The 25414-nt window shown below is 32.8% G+C and overlaps 2 long non-coding RNA genes across 2 annotated transcripts in view; one reads left to right on the top strand and one right to left on the bottom strand.

Annotated features, from left to right (window-relative positions):
* LOC129957614 (uncharacterized) overlaps positions 1 to 25414 on the bottom strand; it is a 269845-nt gene that overhangs the window by 46925 nt on the left and 197506 nt on the right. The gene's annotated exons all lie outside the window — the stretch shown is intronic.
* LOC129957615 (uncharacterized) overlaps positions 1 to 25414 on the top strand; it is a 53938-nt gene that overhangs the window by 4380 nt on the left and 24144 nt on the right. Inside the window, exon 2 of the long non-coding RNA XR_008782794.1 lies at positions 2148 to 2206. This is a non-coding gene — a long non-coding RNA (uncharacterized LOC129957615). The remainder of the gene's footprint in view (positions 1 to 2147; positions 2207 to 25414) is intronic.

Raw genomic sequence — 25414 nt, 5'->3', positions numbered from 1 at the left:
TTTATTTTAATGTAGACAGATTTCTTCCTTTTAGAACTTAAAACAGTTATTATTAATATAACAGGGAAAATCTATATGACGTAAACCATGATTTTTAAATGATGCACTGCATCTAAAATACACAAGTTTGAAAAACTTCGAAACTAGTATTTCAAGAAATCCTTGAAAAGTCGTTTACAATATTCCAAATTTATAAACATAATGCTTATTAATTTAAGAAAAGTATTTAGATCAAAGGCCTTTCTCTTTTCTTTCAAATATAAAAGAAAATGATTATTTCTTTTTATTAATTTTATATCCAAATGTATTTACAGTGGCTCCCAAAAGCGTTCGTACACCAACAAGAATCAATTAAAAACCTCATTATTTACCATTATATATTCTTATTTTTACATGAAAATTTTTTCATAGCATATTTTTACAGTTCTTAATAAAGCAGTGAAGAATAAATTTTAATTACGATGCAAATTATTTTTTTTAAAAATGACAATAAATAAAATTGCACAAAAATAGGACACAAAAGTGATCATACACTTTAAAAAAAATCACTAAATATGAAATTATCCAATTTTTTATAAATGTTTAGTATTTAGTAGGATATCCTTTATTCTTTATAACAGCTTTTAAACGTTTGGACATAGATTTAATTAAACGGTCGGTTATTTCTGCACCGATCTTGTTCCATTCTTCGATCATTACTACTTTCAGTTGAATTTTCGATTTAATGTCGTGACTTCTTATTCGCACCTCTAATTCTTTCCAAATATGTTCTATAGGGTTTAAATCCGGTGATTGAACTGGTGTTTTAAGGGTTTGAGGGCAATGATAGAGGCAAAAAAGACGAACATTCATGGCCGTGTGCTTAGGATCGTTGTCTTGGTAATACACAAAGTTGTTTAAAATGCCCAATTTGTGTGCTGGCACTTTTAAATTATTATTGAGAATATTTATATAAACTCTATGATCCATTATACCATCCATAAATACTAAATTGCCTACTCCAGCCGCTGACATACACCCCCAAACCATGACACCTCCACCGCCATGTTTTACTGTTCCAACTAAATTCTTGGGATTAAGTTCTTCGTTTTTTTTTTTTTCCCCTCCATACAATGATTTTCCCATCCGACCCAAAGATGTTAAACTTACTTTCATCTGCAAATAAGACACGATTCCAATAGCTCTCTGACTGGTTTATCATAGATTTGGCAAATTTAAGCCTAGAAATTCCGTTCTTCTGACTTACAAAGAATTTTCTTCGTACAGAGTGGCCATGTATACCAGCATTCCGAAGAATTCTACGAATAGTTTCACAGGAAATAGAAGTTCCATTTGATTCATTATATTGTGAAGTAAACTTTATTGCACTCAGACGTTGATTTTTTAGAAATTTACTCACAATATTTCTTTGACTTCTAGCTGACAGAATTTGAGGGTGACCATTACGAGGCTTGTTTGCAATCCTTTTTCCCTCTTTGTAACGTTTTATTATGCTTTGCACCGTTGAATGAGGTAGATTAGTTATAGTTGCATGCCTCTAATTGATTTTCCAGCTTTAAAATGAAATATAATTAATTTCCGTACGTCTAAACTCGTTTCTTTACGAATGGGCGTCATATCTAAGAATAAAGTAAATGGAATAAATAATTGTGATATTAAATACTGAAATCAAACGATTTTAGTGTATTTTTCAATTAGAAGAAAAATAAGCCGCAAAAGATATTTTTATGATGAATTTAAATAAATAATGTTTGGATGTACGAAGACTTTTGTGTTCTAATTTTGTGACATTTTTTATTTATTTATTCTTTAGAACAATACTCCTTGATTTTTTTTATAAAAATATTTGTTCAGTTTTATTAAGAACTATTTAAAGATGCTAATTAAAAAAAAAACAACTAATAAAATGCTTTATTAAGAAGTATAGAACACAATTTCTGCAAATTTCTTTAGTGCACGAACACTTTTGGGAGCCACTGTATTTAAAATAAATATATAACCATGCGTTTCCATATATGATTTTATAGTCAACAACAACAGATTTTACTTAAATCCATCCAGGTCTTTTTTTATCGTTTGGTGAATATATTCTGGCTAATTTATTTTGAGAAGAGATTTAATCATGTTTTTTTTTCCTTCATTTTTAGGTAGAATTACTGGCTCTCGGATCTTAACTACGCAATATCACTCACTGAAATTCCAATAGGTAAGTGAAATCTTAATACTCCATAATACCAAAGTACTGATCCACATATTTATTTCACTAATCAAGTTTATTTTAAAGTAGAGCTTGCGCAGCGTCTAATTGACCATACACGTGAGCGGCACAAAAACTTCAAAGTCAATTCTACATTACTTTGCATTAGACAGATATCAAAAATTAAAATAAAAGAACAGAATTGTCAGAATTTATGCATTAATATTAAAATTTATAAAAATTAAAATCTGATATCGCAAATTTCACGTTATCATGTGAGAAAGTTATTATTATTTATTATGTAGTATCATATCAAAGTCAGATTTTTTTGTGTGTGTGTGAAAAACCAGTTTAAACCGGTTTGAAACAATCACGTGATTATCAGATTATGCACATGTCAATATTTCAAAAAAACGGGGGAGGGTGTTTGTTTTCTCCCCTATCTCAAAATCATTAGTTCGAACTCCAAAACGTTTCCTCAAGCCAAACTTATTTTAGCGGGGGTTGGGGAGAATTCTGTTTTAACTGGATTGTAATGATCAACTGATTATTGTGCTGCGCAGTCTTCAACTTTTAGAAAAGCAATCGTTCTTTTCTTTTCATCGCAAAACCGTTTAAACTCCAAAACAATTTTTTTTTTCTGCAGAAAAAGTTTTTGAAAAAAAAAATAGAAAGGGGAGGTACCGAAAAGTATATACTATATGTACCTTTCGATACCTCAGCTGTCTGTTTCGCGTTGATTCCCGTTTTCTTCATTGTGCTTCTTTGGGCAGAAGTCTGTGACGCACCATATTCTTTATTTTCTGCTCGTGGATTTGATGGCTTCAAAAATCTCAAACCAAAGCTACCTAATGTTTCCACATTATAAAAAAAATCAGATTGAATCAGAAAAACATGTTATAACAAACTATCAAAATATGTTTTTTCTCTCATAGTGTCGATTTCGGAATTTAAATCTTAGACGTTATTTAAATATTTGTATAGCTGCCAGATACTTTTATCCCTTCGCTCGTAGCGTGGCAAACAAACAAAATAGAATTTATATATCGTGTTTTGGCATTAGCGACTTCCGTATCCTTAAGTTCAGAAGTTTGTTTTTGTTATTTCATTTCCCTACGCCTGGTCGTCACAGGTTGTTTAATTTCTCATAATTTGGGTCGGCTGTTAATGCGTAACATAGCTCATTCTGTTTTTAAATTCACTTCTGCCTGTTAGAGCGTAAATTTCCGTTATGATTTTTTTTAAAGCAGAGAATTTAGCTCCAAGTATGCAAGCACTGAACTGGGGAGTAAAATGAAGGAAAGCTTCTTCGCAAATCTCTTTAGAGAAAATTCAGAATATGATAGTGCTTTAGTGACAAAACGAAAGCATGATTATATAACTGAAGATATAAAGCGAATAAAAGTTTCCAAAAAGAAAGGAAAAACTCGAGACTATCGAATAATTCAAAAATATGATTTGTTAACTGTGTAAAGCTGTGAAAAATACATTGAGGGGTTGTCAGATGCTAAAGAAAGTGTGAAAGGTTTGTTCATGCCAAAGAATTATTTGACATATTGTATAGCAGAGTAACGAGTGTCTAGTAGGTAACGTGCAGATTATTTAGGTAATTTGAGAAATGAAACAATTTTCCGTACTTTATTGAATTACCCTAGTTCATATGCAGATTATCTTGATAATCTGCATATTAACTTTTTTTTTGTACTTTAGCTGTAACATTTAGAGTAAATAAATGCATCAGAAGCCAGATCAACAGCTGTTAGGACATTACAAGCTTAAAAATTACCCTAGAAAATCATCGAAAAGGCCTTTAAAGGACGGAAAAGCTTAAAGCAAGGGAGCATAACAGCATGATTTAGGCAATATAGTTTTTTTTTAAATAATTACATTGACTTACCGAATCGTTTTACATTTTTGAGAGCGAATTAATAAACAATGTTTTTTCCGTCCTGTTACTCTAACAAACTATAAAGATCGGAAAAAAGAAAAAATTTGTACAGTAACTTATTTTTGCTGTATAATTTTTCTTTTAGTCAACTAATTTTGAAAAACCGTTAGATTTCTTTTAGAATAAAAAATGGAAGAAATCAATTTGAAGTATTTATGTCGAAAATAAACCTTGATGAACATCGCAGAAAATGTCACCAGATTATCGAAGTTGAACCAAATGATACTTCACGTTACTTTCAGAAAGTTGATTTACGGAAGCGATAATTCATTGGAATATAAAAAGGTGTCATACAATAATGAGCTTCTTTTATGCATTTATGAGGTTTTCTCTAAGTCTTCAACTATCGTGATTTCAGAGGAGGATAACGATAAAGGAAGAAAATTACTTTCCAAAATGGCCAGAAACACTTCCATTTTACCCATTTTATTTATTTATTTTCTGCATTCCCCTCTTTTATAAAATCTTTAGTGAAAAAAGTACTACACTTTTTTTTTCTCGGTGTTTATGAAGAACTTAATAAAGATGTCTTGACTCAAGAGATTGTACCTCAATAAGCTGTGCTACTTTATATTTGTTTTTGAAATTTGCTTTTAAAGAATATCAGCTAAATATTAAAGGATTTACTTCAAAGTTTTTTCATATAAACTTTATTTTGCTTATAATAAAATTATACATTGTAATAAAAATAAATTCAGTACTATATTTTTGTAAAAAAATTATTTTGTTTCTAAATCATATTTGCTTTTGAAGCTTACTTTTAAAGAGCATCAGCTAAATATTAAAGGATTTATTTCAAAATTGGTTGATATAAACTTATTTTTGTATATAATAAAACCGACATTTTCTAGTGAAAATAAATTCGATACTCTTTTTGCGAAAAAATTTATTTTATTTTTTGAATTATACTTGTTTTTGAAATTTCCTTTTATAGAGTATCGGGTAAATATTAAAGGATTTACTTCAAAAGTTTTTCATGTAAACTTTATTGAGAGTATAATAACACATACATATTATAATGAAAGCAAATTCATTAACTTTATTTGGAAAAAAAATATTTTACCCAAGAAGATTTAAAAAAATCCCTCATCATAATTTATTGGACACAATGGACATTCAATAAATGTATACAAAAATATGCAAATAATCAAACATTTTAATACTTTGTTGAAGACCTTTATTTAAAATTACATTTTTAATAAATTCTGTCATGGATTGAACTACTTTTTTTATGTGTAATAAATTCTGTGCCATTTCTCTGTTAGTACTGCCTAGAAAATACTCTGAAATACTGCCTGAGAAATTTTCCTTTCTAAGAGGTATGTTTTCCTGTTCTTTCCACCATTGCTTTCCACACATTTTCAACTAGATTTAAATCTGGAGAATATGAGGAGGTCCTGATAACGTTGGACCAATAACTACGCCAATATCTTGGAACAATTTGGGCCAAGCTACAGTAAGCTATAAGTAAACAATTAAAGATGTATGTATGGGATCGTTAGCTTGATACAATATGAATTGTTTTGGGTCCCATATTAGCTCCAAAGATGTTAAATTTTGTTTTATTCTCTTATGTGAATCTTTCACAAACGATATATCTTTGTCTGAAATGGAATTTTGAAAATCCAGGTACGACTTTCTTGCTCTTTTATTCGGAAAAAATTTTCTTCTCCGTCCCTGTAGTTGTATCAATATGATTTGAAACTCATCTAACAATTTTAGGATTCTTTTATTGCAAATTTTTTTTAAATTCCATTGTAAATATAACTGCATCAAGTTTTGGATTTTTCTTTATTTTGTGCATGATTTATCTTCGATATCTGTGAGTTAGCTCCTGAAGAGTGGCGAATTTCAGTTCAATGTTTCAACATAGTTTCTATCTTTTTATAATAACAAACACAGTTTAAAGACTTACTTTATTCAATTTTCCGATAGTTCTGGTGTCTTTAAGTAGACGTTTAAAGCTGGGAATGAGAATAAAGTACAGACGGACAAACAGTTAATTCTTTGACAGATTTCGTTCAGAATTTGAAGCGAATTTAATCTTTATATGTTAAAACAGTGAATCAAATTCCATTCACCTAAGTTGATATTGTTACGAACCTGTAATTTTGTTTCCCAGCACGAAAACTGTCATCGTAAGAAAGACCATCGTACGATAAGCCCTGTGGGTGCTGACTGGGTGCCACGTCAATGACCTCAGAACTTGGGGACAAACTTGGCGACCATCTGGCGACTTGCCGATGAATTTGGCGATTTCGTCGCAAAATGGATAATGCTGGAAACTTCGAAAATTTTCACGATAAATCCAATAAAAACTGATATACGCCCAGAAATTCCTGATTGGCCCAGAAGGGTATTGCTTCGCCTCCTGGGAACTATAAAAGGCCGTCAGTCGTCGTGACGAAGGCCTGCATGTCGACGGGAATTGAAGCGTAGTCGGAGTTGTAGACAAGTAACGAACCTTCGAGAGGATAGTGAAGTAACAGCGGAGTGCCAGCGTTGTGTTGAGCGAGTGCTGAATTCCTGTTGCTGAGTCCTGTTGTCTACTGTGGAAGCAGCGCCATAGCGTGTGTAGTAGCCAGTTGGGAGAAGTAGTGAATCGGCAGCTAAGGTGGCAGTGAGAAGTTCAGCCGTTTAGGAGAGACCGTAGAGCAAAGCTCCGAGGATCCACTCTCCTGCTGGATTCTGTCTAGCCGCTTCGTGTGCTGTGGTCGATTACTACTTATGGGTTGTTGTCTGCTGTAGAGTGCTGCTGTGTGCTGTCCTGTATTCGTCTCTGCTGTAAATATTTGTTGTCTGTGTGCTCGTGTTCTTCGTGTAAATAAACGTCGTTGTTTCCTACTGAGGTCTGCTGATTGTGTTCTCACACCATACTCCCATTATCAAAGCGAACCTGGCGATTTTTGTATTATCATATGCAGTAAAGACGTACGATTTGGTTCGAAAACTTCATTGTAATTTTCTACAACTTTGTATTAAATCTTAACTACCTAGATTTTTTGAATTTTGTGGTTTTCATGTTCATTTGAACAGAGACAGCCGAACAGACAGAATTTCTATGACTAGATTTCATTCAAACTTTCAAAAAAATTTGGAACAAGCACTAAATTTATATGAAGAAAGATCTTCATGGCGATTTTTTGTTTTCTGTTATTTCATTCATCAAGTTCAAAATGATTTTAAGTTTTCGTGTTCTCAGATAGACAAACTTTATTCCAAAAATAAATTTTGGGAATTCAAAGGGATTTGAAATTAAGAGATTTGTTAATATCTCGAGTTCAAATTTTTTAACGATCTCTTATACCACGCATATAAGAAAATTTAAAATTGTCATTAAATTTTACGGTTCAACCTTTTTTATTTTTAATGACTAATGCACCAGTGTAGGCAATGAAATAATATTTGTAATAAATTATGAACCTACCCATTACATTCACCGATTTCTTTCAACTTAATTGTTTATACTGATAAAAGGAATTTCTCTGTACAGTTCCAGTCAGCATTTCTTCGTTCACAGATTTTCTACAGAATTTCTTAACAGCGGAAGAAACCTGTACCTTTCACTGTGCTTTGAAAGATTTTGTTTTTCTATCCCAAGATATCCCAACTGAAGTCATTTCCCTACTGAGTAGAAGAGCACTTAGCGAAAAAGTCGAGTTGTTTCCGTTTTTGCCATCTGCCCGAATTCTGTGTAACTTCCGTTAACTGTTTATTCATATTATTTATTCAGCTGGCCCTGACTTCTTTTGCTTTGCTGAAGCACACCTTCGAGGAATTCTTTAGTTTCTGTTTTTCTAAAAATTGTTGTAGCCAGTTCTTTTTTGATAATGGTTGTGATATCTGAATGTTAAAAGATTGTGAGCTGAGTTTCAAAACAATTTATTTTCATCAGGAATAAAGTTTTAATAATTAAGCAAACTCTTTCTCAGCCAATAAATATTTTGATGAGCTTGTTATAATATTGTTACGAAATTTCCGGGGTTCGTTTGGATAGTGGAAGTTATATGGTGTGGAGAACACTCAATCAGCAGGCGGCAGTAGAAAATGAAACGACGACGTTTATTTACACGAAGACACACTGGACAACACAAAGACGACAACTATATACAGCACACAATTATCTTCAGCCGAGACGTGCAGACAACAGCACACAACAGACTCTAATGCAGACCGTAGCGCACAACTTAATTCAGCACTCACTTGACTCCGTCGCTGCTCCGCTAATCTCTGGAAGGCCAGTTCTTGCTGTCGATTCCGACTACTCTGCTCTAGCAGCTGCGGCCGCTTCCATTTATAGGTCTCAGGAGGCGGGGCTAGACGCCTCTCAACCGATCAGGAACGTTCGAGGCCTATTTCGGTTCCTACTGGACGGATCGGGAAAATTCTCGATCTTTTGGGTATAATCTATTTTGGCTCCAAAGTCGCCAAGTTCGTCGCCAAGCTCCGGGACCCTCCGAAGCGACACCGGACTCCGTCCAGTACCGATGACTGTAAAACATTCTTTCCGATGGTGGAACCAACTATGCTGGGAAGCAGCATTACAGATTCGTCACAATATATAAATGCTACAGAAGTGACGGGTTTCTAATTTTAAGAATATGTCATCGAACAGAAATTTTTAAATGTATTAAATAGTCGACTGCATTGAAGATCGATATTTTGCGAAATTCTGATTTTTTTTAAAATCTAATATTTCTAATCTTTCAGCAGATTTCTTTATTAAACCTTTTAAAATGTTGTTTCTAAATTCATTTTTTAGGAACTTACACTGATTTTTATATTTGCATTTAATTTTCGTTGTAATTTTTTTATGCAAAACCTTACAAATTAGAATCTAATGCATATAATTTGTTCAAATTTGATCTAACGTTTTTTCAGTATGTTCTGCAGTTCTTCAGCTAGAGAATAAGTAATCTATTCATTTAGAAATGTTTTGTAATGGTTTTAATGCGTCACAATATGAAAAAATGAAAAAAAAATGAAACCCCAGTATTGGGGAATATATATAAATACAACTACTTTTTATATTTCTGTAATTAGATAAAACATTATTTGCTATCTGCGAAATTTTAAGCAAATCATTTGATAAATCTCTAAACTAGAAAATTATTGATTTATATGTCTTTTTAGTCCCCCCAAAATCCTTTTTTCAATTTTTTTTTTAATTCCCATATATCTGATATATTTTGGATTTAAAGATATATCTTCACACCTTTTCTATTGCAAATATTCAAAATTATAATTAATTTCGAACATTTTTTAAACAATTCATCCCAAACATTGTCACATAACTTGAAGGAAGTTAAAACAAAAACTCAATGAACCAATTATTTTAAATTTTTTAATAATATCAAAACATTAAGAATTTTTAGGGCTAGATACATGATAATATGAGATGAAAATTTTAACTCTTAACTGCATCCTTATTGTTTGAAAAGCAAACAATCACACAAAAACAATCACACCAAGAATATTTTTAATTTTACATAGTTTGCAATTTTTACATAGTAATATGAGTTTGCCCAATCAATACTCGGGAGATTTATTTAATTTTTAGTTCCTCGAATATTGTGTACAAAAGGACAAAATATTGTAATGGCCAAAGAAATTCGATCTCTAATTTAGCGAATCTCTACATTTTAGAACTTCCTGTTTCTGAAATACACCCTTCTGGGATTATACCTGTTTGCATATAGCTCTTTCCGTCTATCTGCAAAATGTGATACCTCAACAACGTTTTGAGATAAACGGATGAAATTTGGTATGCAGAATTAAAACAAAATTTGAAGATTTCCTTTAAATTATAAAAGATATCCCTTCATGAAAAATGTGGCTGTTCGACAGTGCGAGTACAAGTAAACAAAGTAACTATTAGACGTCGAGAACTAGATAAGTAAAATATAATACATAGATTTATAACCTAAAGTTGACTTTTTATTAAACCTTGTTTAGTTATATTAACGTCCCGTTTTAAAGCAACACTAGGGCTATTTTGGGACGGATCTCGTCATTTTGAACCTCGGTCAGATGACGAGGATGACACCTTAGATGCCCTCCCCCTCTACACACCAGCTGAAGGACGTTTGGACCGGACGGTTTAACATTCACCAGACTCGCTTACACGACGGTTTTTCGGTGGAATAGGGTCTCGAACCTGAAACCCTCCGATTTTTAAGCCGAGACCTTGCCACCTGGCCACCAATTAAACCTTGAACCAGATATATCGAAGAGTCGTCTGTCTGTCCTTCTACACTTTCTCAAGCATGTAAACGCAATAATTCAAAAATGCAACGGTTTAAATAAATGCAATTTGGTATATATATTTTGGTATGTATTGATATATATTTGGTACAGAGTCTCATACAAGTTGCAGCTTGAATTCAAATTTTGGTTTGGTTCAAATTTTCAGAAAAATAGGCGCCCAAAATATATATTCGACTTTCTGGTACTTATTTATTCACAGTATTTCAGCGATAAATGGTCAAAGATGATACACGAGATTCTGTAAGATCCTGAGATTCATATCAAAGCACAGTATTTCCTTTGTTCGTTAATATCGTGCCATTAGTATACGAGTATCAATTTTCTTTTCTATATTCCAATTCACCCAGTTCTCATAGGCCGCGGCTTGTGAGCCGTACGGTCAGGTTCGAGACCCGATTCCACCGAAGAACCGTCGTGTAAGCGGGTCTGTTGCACGTTAAATCCGTCATGCCAAACTACCTTCCACTGGTGTGGCGAGGGGGGATTCCAGCTCAGGTGTCGTCCTCTTCATCTGACCACGGTTCAAAATTACGAGGTCCGTCCCAAAATAGCCCTAGTGTTTCTATACAACGGGACATTAATATAACTAAACTAAATTAAACTAAACCCAACTCCCAATCATAAATTCAAGGCATTCAGCAAGGTCCGCAGTTTTTAAGCGGCAGGAAGTGGTGTAACTTTATTAGGGATTATGATGAAAAAGGTTTAGTGAAGGACCACTCCCGCTGGTGATTTGCTTTGCTCAGTGGAAGTGACGAATTACGCAGCGGGAATGGTGTTCCCAAAACTTTCTCGCATACTCTCTAATAAACTTATCAAGCCAGCGAACTCCTTGCATGGCATTGGCGTACAATAGTTAGGAAATATAACCCTTTGACGGGGATTTACTATTTTTACTGAAACTATCGTGTCATCCTTGGCGAGTTATTTGGCGATGAATCCCTGCCATGCAGATAATAGTATACGAAAATCGAATTTGTGCTTCTTTAGACCTGTTTTTCTCAACCGACTGAAACAAATATTTGACACAAAACTACACTTATAGTCATAAAATCACATACAAAATAGGATATATTGAAATAGCTGCATTTTTTACTTATCACGTTTACATGTCTTTGAAATTACAGACGTACAGACAGTTAACTCTTCATTGGATTTAACTCAAAATTCGTGGAGTGTCTACACTAAACGTTAAATATGTGTATCGAACTGTATCCGTCTAGATATTTTCGTGTTCTTGTGTTGTGACTTATGGCACTTCACAATCCCGCTGTCAGTTATCTGTCAGTGATTTAAGCCGAGTGAGTGTCTCTTGTTTTTACAGAAGCGACTTCGCTACTCATGCGTCATAATCCTTTTTACGTGACGGACTTCCTTCACACATTTCATTCACACATCCACAGATTGTAACTTAGACCTGAATCAGAGAACAATAACCTATGAACCAGTACCCCCAGTGGTATTACTCTTGACATGGAGGACTTTGTGACCACGACAGATTCATACGTGCGCCAGTCATCACAGACACGGAGAGTCTTCAACCAGCGGGGTTCAAACTCAGAACCTAAGGAATACGAGTCCAAAGCCTTACCAACCAGGCTATCCCGGTCGTCTTCGTGTTGTAATTATCGTATTGTTTTATATCCGAACAGCTGGATAGATAGATTTCCTCATAACATATTTTACTCAAAATCAGACAGAAATCTACAAATCTGGTCTAAATACCATATATCAAATTTCATTTTGAGTTATCTTTGTCATTGACAGACATGCAGACATTTTCTAAAAATGTGTTTTTTGAACTCATGATGGCCTAAAAGGCAGAAATTCATCAAAATCTCGAATTCAAATTGTTTGCCAATTACTATACTTTCTCTATACTATATATATGAAAAAGTAAATATTAGACGCTTTTTCTTACGCTTAATAAATTAAAGGGGCTTCTGTTGAAAACATAAGTATTCTGGCATTTTGTAACTTTATCTCGGGATTTTAATGATTCTCCAAGTTGTAGATTTTCCTCTTTCATATTTTTGGCATTATATCTTTCTATCTCTCTGTGACAAATATGGCTCAAAAATTGCATTAATTGTTCCGATAAAATTTAATGTACGGTCTTTGTACCAAATAGGTAGATTTCTGACAAGTGATGATCTGTTCGAATATAATATAACGGGATAGTGAAAAAAAATCGAAAATATCTGGGCAGATAAAATTCGGTACACAGATTTAACATCTACAGTTAGACATCCTTCAAATCTTGCGCCAAATCATACAAATTGACAGTCTGTCGGTCTGTACTTTCAAAAGCATGCAAACACAATAATTCAAAAATGCAGTGGCTTAAATATATCAGATTGAGTGTGGCAATTTTTAACTATTGGGTTGGCAACTAAGTAATTGCGGATTTCACTCATAGATGGCTTCAGTTGAATTTTTAGGTTTGCAGACGTAGTAAAAATGTAAAACACATTTTGTTATTTGATAGTTGGCAATTCAGCTGTCAATCAGTAAAAAAAGGTTTTTGATCGGTTGCGTAGTTTTCGTTTGGCGTTCGTTGAAAAATGGAAAATCAAAAGGAACATTTTCGTCATATTTTGCTTTTTTATTTCCTCAAAAGGAAAAACGCATCGCAAGCTCATAAAAAGTTATGTGCTGTTTATGGTGACGAAGCCTTAAAAGAACGGAAGTGTCAAAATTGGTTTGCCAAATTTCGTTCTGGTGATTTTTCACTCAAAGATGAAAAACGCTCTGGTCGTCCAGTTGAAGTTGATGACGACCTAATCAAAGCAATAATCGATTCGTATCGTCACAGTACAACACGTGAGATTGCAGAGAAGCTTCATGTATCACATACATGCATTGAAAATCACTTAAAACAACTTGGCTATGTTCAAAAACTCGATACATGGGTTCCTCACGAACTGAAAGAAACGCATTTAACGCAACGCATTAACAGCTGCGATTTGCTAAAGAAACGTAATGAAAATGATCCATTTTTTAAACGACTGATAACTGGCGATGAAAAATGGGTTGTTTACAACAATATCAAGCGGAAAAGATCGTGGAGCAGGCCAGGTGAACCAACTCAAACAGCATCAAAAGCTCAAACAACATCAACATCAAATTTCAATAATGATGATGATGTCAAATCGTACCTAATTCAGTTTTTTGTTAATAAAAACCAGAAGTTTTATGAACGTGGGATTATGATGATGGGCAATACATTACAGAATAAAGTTATTTAGTTCCATGAAAAAATTGTCTTTGATTTTCTAAAAAAAATCCGCAATTACTTAGTTGCCAACCCAATACAAGTGCAGTTTTGCGTCAAATTTTGCTTTCAATTTTGTTGCGAAAAGAGTGTCTAAAACACAAATTTTATTTTTGGATACTATTAAAAGCATGGATTAATCGCCAAAAATATCCATGCATTTACACGATTACAAAACTAAAAATTCTAAATTCACGCTTAATGTTAACATACCATAATTCGGGATAAGCCTTTATTAGAAAGTATATAGGAAAATTTTGGGAAAACTGCTCCTGATATTTTTACAAGAAAATCGATAAAGTAAAGGTTTCTTGTATTTCAGTGCACGGACATATGATAGAAGAGAGCGAGAGAAGTCTTACAATCGCTACGTCCTTACCATCATCTTGGTATAGCGAACAGCAATATCAGAGTCACTACAATATTTTTTGTATCATAATGAGAACTTGTATGATAAAGCATTCATTTTCACGAATGTCTTAAATGTTACAAGGCTCACAATGAATATCAAATGTATATACTGAGTTAAATCTTTCAAGCATGATGGCCATTTCATCAACTGTGAATATCAAAGCATTGATTCAACTTTCCTTAATTTTTTAATTACTCAATAAAGAAAGCATATTTTTGAAGAAAAAAATGTACTACAATGTAATTCTCCGTTTTCGGTTGGAAATCCAAGGTCTAAGTATAGGATATCATGCTTTCTTCAACCAGAAATCACTCAATAATCTAACAAAACACAAACGAGGCTTACACAAAAAAGCGTTTGCTATAACAATAAGATACAAGCAATAAATTGTTGTTAAACAACTGCAACAACACAAAGTGTTCAAAGAGAAATTGTTTGAGTTCAACTCAATTACACGTGTCTTTCGACTTTATCACTACATAGTTCAAGTCTTCATTTCAGCGTTTCATATCTTCGGTGATAGGGCAAAGAATTTTCTAGAAGAATATCGTATCTCTCCTTCTAATCAAAATATCATAAAAATTTCCAAATATTCTGGGACCTTCAATTTTGTCTCTAAGTTTTTCGCCAAGGCTGAAGGAGGGAGTCATTTGTTCGGAATCCATCCAGCAACTTTAGAATAAAATCCAAAAGTTTGACTGTCTGTCACTCTGTACATTTACAAACATGCAAACGCGATAACTTCAAAATGCATTAATTTAAATAAATTTAATTAAATATGTAATATGTATATCGTGACTATAATTGTATTTTGGCACTGTGTTAAATTTTTTATTGCAATCGGTCAGAAAAAATGCATTGGAAATTCAGATTCGGTTTTCTGACGCTTGTATATTTATCGCACCCCAAGAATTTATCGCCAAAAGTGACACTGGAAAAGGCTGTTTCGAAAAATATTGGTCGACAATAGCATGTTATTAACAATATACATGTAAAATTATTAGAAAGTTTTGGAAAGATCGTTTGCACTGGTTTGATTTTATAAATGGGATTGAAAAAAATAGTGTACTATAATATATAAAATACATACGTATTAAGTAAACATGTTATAATTTCGATGTGTGTACGATTACTTATAAACCAATTAAAAATTTCTAAACGCCTATCTTAATAGTGTCTCATAACATAACTTTTAAATACATGGTAATTCTAAGTCCTCTACAGAGTACAGTGCATGGTATTTACTCTATAGCGTTTAGTATGAAATCACTGTATCATGGTTGTCGAAATTTTACCACCTGATCGTAGCTAATAATCACCAGACTTACAATCTTTCATTTTTTCACCTTTTTGTATGTGTTCCGTAACCTACATGTCAACCTAAAAGCACTCCACCAAAACTTTAAATCTCTGGTATTCAGAAGAAAAAAATATGTAAGCCATTTTTAATTCGCAAAAGGGTGTAAAATTCGCGAAATTCGCTAACTGGTCTGCTAACTGCAGAGAAGAGTTTCATCCAATCAGCATAGAGAGTCATCGGTGCGTGAGAGAGTTAACTACCTTAAAGGGGGGGGGGGAGGGAATCATTATTCATCATTATGGTGCTATAACGAGCCCAAACCTGGCGAGAGAACCCACATTACTAATTCAGATCGTTCCACTTGCAGAGGTTGGTTCTCGTCTCAATATGTTCGCTCTTTTTTGAAGATTAAGCAAAGTTCACACGTGACCCTTGATCGAAAAGGGCTTTTTTTAATAAGTGGATGATTTATCTGTGAGATGATGATTGGGTATTCGAGAGAAGATTTAAAGTCTTCGTATTTCCAATATGCTATTTTTAAAGACTGAATCAGACTAGATTTGAATTTAGATAATATTTATCTAGATCACCATTTTTTTTAAATGTAAATTAAAATATATATTGTATTGAATATAATATCAATGCAAACGTTTTCTAAACATACATTTTTTTTTTTATAATAATCTGAAATAGATGTATTTCTGTGATAAAAGTTAAATGTTTTCAGTGATTTATAAATTTTTAAAACATGTGTATTTGGCCCGACAATCAGAATATTAAAAGACTGACAACTATTTCAGTACATTTCCTTTTAATTTAAATTCATTGATGATCTTTCTCTAAACAGATTTCATAATATTTAGTATTTGCTCACTTTCATTGCCCCCGAGTTCACTTTGTGATTTACCGATTACGCAAAAATCGCTAAACTCAATTATATGTAAGATACAACGTTTTCTATCAGGCGATTGTATTCCATATTCTATTTGGTGATTTTTCAGACTACGCGAAGATTATGAGTTTACTTGCCAGTTTTCAGAACCCGTCAAAATCACATTTGTGTCAATTACTTCTGTTGGCGACCATTTATAATTTTGGCGAATTATTGTGGGGAGACATAATAATAAGAAAATATCTAATTCATCAGTAACATTCTGAATATGTAGACATTCCATGTGCTTTTGCATATTTTTTAGAAGAAAGATCTTTAACATTTATTAATCGGTATGTCCTTTTATATCTGCTTATATTATTCTAAAATGTACAAATATTTTTTTTGTGTGTGTGCGTGTACATTATTTCTTTATTTTTAGTAGAACATCGCAGTAATGTTTGGATGCTTAAATAGTTTTGTTATGAAAATCAAGAAAATGAAAAATTAATGAGGTTTAATTCAAATTAAATAAACAATACTTCTGGTAAACCAGCGAGTCGTCAAATGTCGTCTAGTAATAAATATGCCTAGTATTTTTTCGACCGGTTTTCCTTAAAAGCATTTTCAAAGCGTAATTTTCTTATCCAATGAAGTATTAACCTACCTTTTTTTGCTTTTTTATTAGTACTGCAAAAGAAATAAACCGTTATACATTACTAATGAAAATATAATCTTAGCAGAAATGTAAAAGCCTTAAAAGTTGTAAATGTTGTGAAATAACAAATGTTCATTATAACTGTACATTGTGAAAAAAAAATCTTTTTTTGCATTTAAAATTTTTCAATTTTTTTTTTTTCGAAGAATGAATTCTTATAAATCAAATGTAAGAGGAATAGGGACAGGTCTAATAACAAATCAGCTTAAATATCTAACGAAGTCACTACTAATATGAGAAGAGGAAAAAGCAAAGTTGGAAAGAGAAGTTATGCTATATAGGAGTAAAATTCTATTATTCAAACAATCCTTAAAAAGAAAAAGAAAATAGAATTTATATTTATGCTGTTTTTAATCCCAAAGAAATAATTTATTTTAATTTTTTTCAAACTTTAAAAACAATTTCGTCCATTTTTCGCTTTTTGATATAACAGTATACTTTAATTGGAAAACAAAATTCAATAATATTGTCTTGTAGAAAATAATAAAAGCGCCCGTAAGTAATTTTTTTTAATTAATCCCTTTTTATTTTATCATTATTATTTGCTTAAATAATTCACAGCGGAAAAAAGAAATCGTCTTTTTTCATGTACAAAAAAAAAAGTGAAAAAAATCGTTTGGTAGCTTTTCGTTATACATTAAAGAATTTTATATCTTAATTTGTGTTTTATTTTAGGTATTCATATTATACTGTTGTAAAATTATTAAGTTATCAGCGTCATTTTTTGAAATATTCCTTTCTGTTAAAATGTTAGTTATACATATATTTTTTTACTGAATAACTTCAAAAATTGCATGCAAATCTTTCGTTTTCATCCTAATAAATAAAATTATGAATACAGATCAAAATGTAAGACATTTCACTTTAAAAAGATATGTTATATTATTTCGTTAAAGATATTTTCTATGTATCTACTCATTATAATACTGTTTCAAAGTGGTTACTCGTTTTGTTTGCGGCTATTGATTACTTCGTCGTTCTGTTTCCGTTGGATTGTTCGGCATTTCGATCGTTTGTTGTAAATCCATTGTAACGCAATAGCAATCACACGTTTCATTTAATTTTCTTCAAATTTAAAAAGAATGTTTCTTGAAGCCATAAAAAATGACGTAAGGGGTTTTTTTTAAATGATAAGGGCTTTTATTTTTTAATTCCATTTCAAGACGTTTGCCGTTTTTAAGGTCATTTTGGAAGGTATATTTCATTGTAATATTGCTAATATTGGCTAAAGAGGACATTTAATTAGGATTCTGTGAATACAGGCGAAAAATAGCATTTAAATATAGCGTTTTAGGAGAAAACTATTGTGTTCTTTTTGAGAAAACTGAATTATTAGATCTACAACTGACGGCAATTAATAACAAACTCTTAACCGCATTCAGACTTCGTAAAAAAGAGAAAAAAAGTACAAAATCAAACGGTAAATCTTCATTATAAAAGGATCTTGCATGTAAAATTGGAATTTAAATAACTATCTCTACTAATAATAAAACTCCATCCGTTTGTGTGCCATGTCCACGACTGTGTGCGCATGCGCGTGTACTTTGGCGCTCTATAGTCCAAACTATTTTAACTAAGCTATCAAATTTGGCACATTTATATCTTGGAAGGTGTGCACCTAGGAAGAAATGTGTGTATGAAGAATATATTAAACTTTTAATTTGAAATTTAATTAATTAAAAATAAGTCGAATTTTGCAGAGTGGGTTTTAGATAAATTTTAATAATATTATTGCACAAAAAAAAAATTTTTACCACTTCAAAATTCTTAAAAAGTTGTAATTAATACCAATTGCAATATAAAAAAAATTGTAAATGATATCAATTTAATAATACTGCAAATTGTTTGTGAATTTTAGCAGTTTTCAAAAATATTTGTTATCTAATTTCCAACAACAGATGATATTGTTTTCCTTGAATTCCTTGAATGTTTTCATTTCTTCCTTAAATATTTAATCGCGAGATTTTCTTCTATTGGTGAAAACTAAGGAAGAAGGAGTATGGTTAGTATCTGCATACTTTACAAGAGAAATAAAAAGTTTGAAGTTACAATTCTATTAAATTTAGAAAGTGGATAACCCACACATACGGTTTTAATTGCGCAGTGATATCATGGAACAGGTCTCCATTAGAAAGATACATGTACAAAATGAAGAGTATTTATCCAAGAAAAAATAATTATACAGCATTATTGCGCCATGAGGAATCATTGCCATAGAAATATATCTAAAACAATTTAATTTGCAATGAAATATAATCGATTTCTCAGAGAAGCTAGTTAGTCGCCAAAGATGACAAGTAAAATAAGTTAAAAGCAACAATAGACACTGTTACAAACCGATGAACAAAAACTCACTTAAAAACAACACGGTACCCGGAGATAGTGTACAGATAGTAGATAAAAATATTAGAAAAAAAACTTTTTTCATAAATTTGGATCTCGAATAATCCTAGGCAAAATACACATACAGATGTAAAATTTCCGAGAAGATATTGAAAAGAAATCTACATGTAAAAATATGTACGTAAAATAATGGTTTATCGCAAAAGATAAAGTTTCTAAAAGTGTCCCCGAGTCTTTATGGAAGTGGACAGTCGTTTCCAACCAGATTTTTGACCTCTATGATGGAGTTAAAAAAGGAAATAAATCTTGACCATAAAGGCTTTCGTCATATTCAGAAATAAAATCTTTTCCATCTTTTTTTTTTCTTTCGTTTTTTTCTTCCACTTGAAAAACCATATTCTAAAAGTTATTTTTAAAACCCAAGCAGATATATTTTGGGTAATGAAGTTTCAAGGAACTGTAGTAAGCACACGTCTCAATAATACAACCACTTATTCAATCACATATGTGCATTGTTGTACATTTATTGAAATTATAGCTTTATAAAAAAAAGTGTGTATAAAAGAAAAAAAATCCCCCTATCCGGTGGCATTAGAACTCATGATACCGTAACTTGAAAGTGAACTAAATAGAACATTGACTAAAACTTTAAATTTATGATACATGGATATAGTTCATTTTTACTCATTCGCATACGTAGTATAAAAAAAAAAGAATTGTAATCTTCAAAATTCTCAACTCCAGATTTTGATGAATCTGCTTTAGATCTTTCCGAGTCCAAAAATCATATTTTGTCATTATACTTATTTGTCTTAGAAAAATAGAAAAAGGGTTGTGGAGCTAAACGTGTGAAATGCAGCATATGAATTTATTGAGAAGATTTCTACCTGCATCATTATCCAAAGTACAGGCGAGTACTGTCTGTGATTACAAGTCAATAAATCATAAACAGATAAACAGATTAAATTTGAAACACAGAATTAACTTCTAAATGTAAATCTTATAAGATGAACTTTGAAGAAAATCCGAAAAGATGTTGACATTCTTCGATCTGTTCTTCTGCATGGGTATCACGATAATAATAATAAATAAATAAATAAAAACATAAGTAGATAAAATTTGATTCTCTAATTGTTTTAATTTAATCAAATTTTAAACAAAATTTGTCGAATCATTGAACGTCCTTCAGTTTCTACTTTTACATGCATGCAAGGATGATAACTATAAAAACCAAACTAAAAATGAATGAAATAGTGTACCTTGTTTTGTGACTATATTTGTAGATTTATGACAAATTTTGGTTTCAGTTGCTTAAAGAAAAAAAAGGCGTCCAAAATATATATTCGATTTTCTGGTGCTTGTGTATCCATGTCTTTTCAGCGATTAATCCCCAAGATCGCAAGCTAATTTCAGTAAAGATACTTAATTTGCGGCACAAATCGATCGTTCGTATTGTTACGAAATTTCCGGGGTTCGTTTGGATAGTGGGTGTGGAGAGCACTCAATCACCAGGCGGCAGTAGAAAATAAAACAATGACGTTTATTCACACGAAGACACACAGGACAGCACAAAGACGACAACTATATACAGCACAGAAGACGATTATCTTCAGCCGAGACGTGCAGCATACAATAGTATACACAGCAGCTCTACTCCGTCGCTGCTCCGCTAGTCTCTGGAAGACGAGTTCTTCACCGTCGCTTCCGACTACTCTTCGACTCCACTGGTCCACGACTTAATTCACCGTCGCTTTACAACTACGACGACTCCACTGGTCCACGACCACTCTTCTCTGTCGCTTCCGACTATTCAATTCACCACTGGTTCACCACTCCACTCACCGTCAGCTGCAGCTCCTTTTATAGGTCTTAGGAGGCGGGGCTAGAAGCCTCTCAACCAATCAGGAACGTTCGAGGCGTATCTCCGTTCCTACTGGACGGATCGGGTAAATTCTCAAAGTTTCGGGTATAATCCATTTTGGCGCCAAAGTCGCCAAATTCGTCGCCAAGTCGCCAAAGGGTCGCCAAGTTTTGGGACCTATTATGGAACCCATAATGCTGGGAAGCCGCATCGCAGATTCGTAACAATATCAATTGTTCATCAATGGAATGCAAATAATGCATGAGTACCGATTTTAAATATACTAAGCTCCCAGTTCTCATGTGTGTAAATAAAAATCTAAACACCCGTGGCGCGCATGTTCAGAATTTTATGCGTCTGTTTGGGCATACCACAAGGTGATTACTAGGAAATCACAATTAATAAATGTTTTTATTTCTAATGAATCTACACTGAAGAGTCAGAAAACTGGTATAGCATGTCGTATTCAAGTAATGGTGGTGTTTAACCAATCAGTGTTCCGCGATGCGGTCGACATTGCTTATATAAGACAACAGGTGTCTTAGAATGCTATTACATCGATTTTTGCTGTTACAATACTGTTAAATGATTTTCAAAGAGGACTTATCGTGGCTCACGAGATATGACGAACAACGTTTAAAAAGTAGCGACGAAATTTGGATTTTTGCGCTCGACCATTTCAAGGGTGTACCGCGAATATCAGGTTTCCGGTAAAACTTCAAATCTCCGACAGCGGTGCGGTCGGAAAAAGACATTAATAGAACAGGATCATCGACGGCTGAAAAGATTCGTTATACGAAATAGATGCTCAAAACTTCCTCAAATTGCTGCGAATTTGAATGCAGGCCCATCAACAAGTGTCAGCGTACGCACTGTGCAACGTACCCTAATTGATATGGGATTTCTCGTGTACCATTGTTGACTCAGCGGCACAAAGCTCTGCGCTTTGTCTGAGCTCTCCAGTTATTGGAAAAACATTGTCTGGTCTGACGAGTCACGTTTCCAATTGTATCAGGTGGATGGCCGTGTACGGGTGTGGAAAAAACTCCATGAATCCAAGGATCTCTCATGCCTACAAAGAAATGTTCAAGGTGATGGAGGTTCTGTGATGGTATGGGGCGTGTGCAGTTAGTATGAAATGGAACTGTTAATACGTCTAGACTCGAACATGACAGGTCAGAAGTACCTTAACATCCTTTCTGACCACCTTCATCCATTCATGTCTTGTTTGCATTCCGCCGGACGTGAACAATTCCAACAGAATAATGCGCCACCCCACAGATCTGCAGTAGTTACCAAGTGGCTTGAACAGCCTCCTCTTCCCTCTCTTGGTCACCTAACATCCTTTCTGACCACCCTCATCCATTCATGTCTTATTTGCATTCCGACGGACGTGAACAATTTTTAACAGGATAATATGCCACCCCCACAGGTCTGCAGTAGTTACCGAGTGGCTTGAACAGCCCCCTCTTCCCTCTCTTGGCCACCTAATTCCCCTGACATAAACATTATCGAGCATATCTGGGATGATTTGCAACGTGCTCTCCTTAGGAGATCTCCACCACCTCGCACTCCCATGGCTTTGTGGACTGCCCTGCAGGAATCATGGTGTGAACTGTCTACAGAATATCTTCACAAATTAGTTGAATCCATGTCATGCCTTATTGTGGCACTTCTGCGTGATCGCGGGGGCTCTATGCAGTATTAGATTGATGTACGAGTTTTTCTGGCACTTCAGTGTAAATTCATTAACTATCAGAAAATAAATGTCGTAAAATGTTTCGAAGTAAAAAATGTTTCTAATTTTGAAATGATTGCTACTCTGCAGTCTCAAAGATTGCTCCCATTGGAAATAAGCGAAATTCATTCTCACAAGCATATTTAATCATAGCAATTCTTTTCAAACACTAATTTTATATTAGGAAATTTGTTTTAATCCATCTTATGATTACAATCAATAAAATCTTCTCTGTAACCTTTAATTAATCTATTAATATCATCCAGAAAGTGAATGACGCTTAGAAAATAATGAATAATTGACGAATGAGTATATTTTATCAAATCATTGTAGTTAATTTCCCTACGATTATAGTTTTAGCTTGATCGAATTTCAAATATTTTAATCATTGGTATAGATTCAAATGGGCAATTAGTTAAATGAATGAATAATTGCTGGGTATTTCGTTAATACAGAAGTCGGATAATGCTAGAAAAATGCTGATGCTCGATTTTAGCAGTCCATGTAATCCGTTATTTAATGAACGTTCTCCAATTTCCCAGCAAAGAGGAAACTGATTTGATATCAGGTCTCGAAATTGAATAAATTGGGCGAACATTTTGAAAAATGATTATATGGATAACCGATAATGAAGCTGCTTCTCTGACGAAAAGTTCAAACTCTGGTTACAGCACATTAACGGAAATTAATTTTAATTAATATCTTAAAATTTCACTTGGTTCTTCATTTCTAAAGGTACTTCTATTCTTCATTTTAATTTTCACTAGAAGAGGTTCTCATCTAAATGAGTTATTGTACTGTTAACAATATACTAGATTTCCAATCCAGATGAGTTGTTGTACTGTTAACAATATACTAGATTTCCAATCCAGATGAGTTGTTGTACTGTTAACAATATCCTAGATTTTCAATCTAGATGAGTTGTTGCACTGTTAACAATATCCTAGATTTTCAATCCAGATGAGTTGTTGTACCGTTAACAATATCCTATATTTTCAATCCAGATGAGTTTTACTGTTAACAATATCCTAGATTTTCAATCCAGATGAGTTGTTGCACTGTTAACAATATCCTAGATTTTCAATCCAGATGAGTTTTACTATTAACAAAATCCTAGATTTTCAATCCAGATGAGTTTTACTATTAACAATATCCTAGATTTTCAATCCAGATGAGTTTTACTATTAACAATATCCTAGATTTTCAATCCAGATGAGTTTTACTATTAACAATATCCTAGATTTGCAATCCAGATGAGTTTTACTATTAACGATATCCTAGATTTTCAATACAGATGAGTTGTTGTGCTGTTAACAATATCCTAGACTTTCAATCCAGATGAGTTGTTGTACCGTTAACAATAACCTATATTTTCAATCCAGATGAGTTTTACTGTTAACAATATCCTAGATTTTCAGTCCAGATGAGTTGTTGCACTGTTAACAATATTCTATATTTTGAATCCAGATGAGTTGTTGTACTGTTAACAATATCCCAGATTTTCAATCCAGATGAGTTGTTGTACTGTTAACAATATCCCAGATTTTCAATCCAGATGAGTTGTACTGTTAACAATATCCTAGATTTCCAATTTAGATGAGTTGTTGTACTGTTAATAATATCCTAGATTTCCAATTTAGATGAGTTGCTGTACTGTTAAGAATATCCTAGATTTCCATTCTAGATGATTTGTTGTACTGTTAACAATGCCCTAGATTTCCAGTCTAGATGATCTGTTGTTAACAATAATCTAGATTTCTAATCTAGATGATGAGTTGTTGTATTGTTAACAATAATATCCTAGATTTCCATTCTAAATTTGTTGTACTGTTAACAATATCCTAGATCTGATTATCTCAATTTAAGTGACGAAATTTGTAGAACAAAATCTCGTGCTCATTGGCAGAGCGCTTAAGAAATAAAAATTAATAATTTTTACACACTTTAGATGTACGCATATAGTAACATTAAAGTAGAATATAAAGACACAGAAATGCATGCAAAAGAAATTTCTCGAATACTCAAATTAAAGTTAATCGTTAAAAATAGATGGAAATAAATAATGGTCTTTTATCAGAAAGAATTGCACTGAAAAACAATTGTTTTTCAAAAAATGATGAAACAAAATATTAGAAGTATCTAATATTCCCACGAAATATGAAAAGTGTGAATTAACATAAAAGGAAGTGCAGAACTCAACTCATTGGTCTTTGCTGCAATCCAGAATAAAAACGTGTAAATAAAACATGAATTTTACTGTCCCATAACTAGTTCTACAACGAAGTATTTTATGATAATGTCGTAAATAAATAAGGATTTTCTTTTCGTTTCTCGTTTCCTATATCCATATTCCAACAAGCCAATTCTGATCAATCATATCCATAAAAAATATGGATATTTTAGTAAGTTTCACTATCCTTCAAAGCTTGTCCCATAACTGTAAAATCATATCGCCAATAACTTGTTTACCTCCCTTCTTATTAAA

The sequence above is a fragment of the Argiope bruennichi genome, chromosome 11 (assembly GCF_947563725.1).
Source record: "Argiope bruennichi chromosome 11, qqArgBrue1.1, whole genome shotgun sequence".
In the NCBI taxonomy this organism is placed as follows: Eukaryota; Metazoa; Arthropoda; class Arachnida; order Araneae; family Araneidae; genus Argiope; species Argiope bruennichi.
Note: the sequence above shows the minus strand (reverse complement) of the source record. Positions and strands in the feature narration are given on the sequence as shown.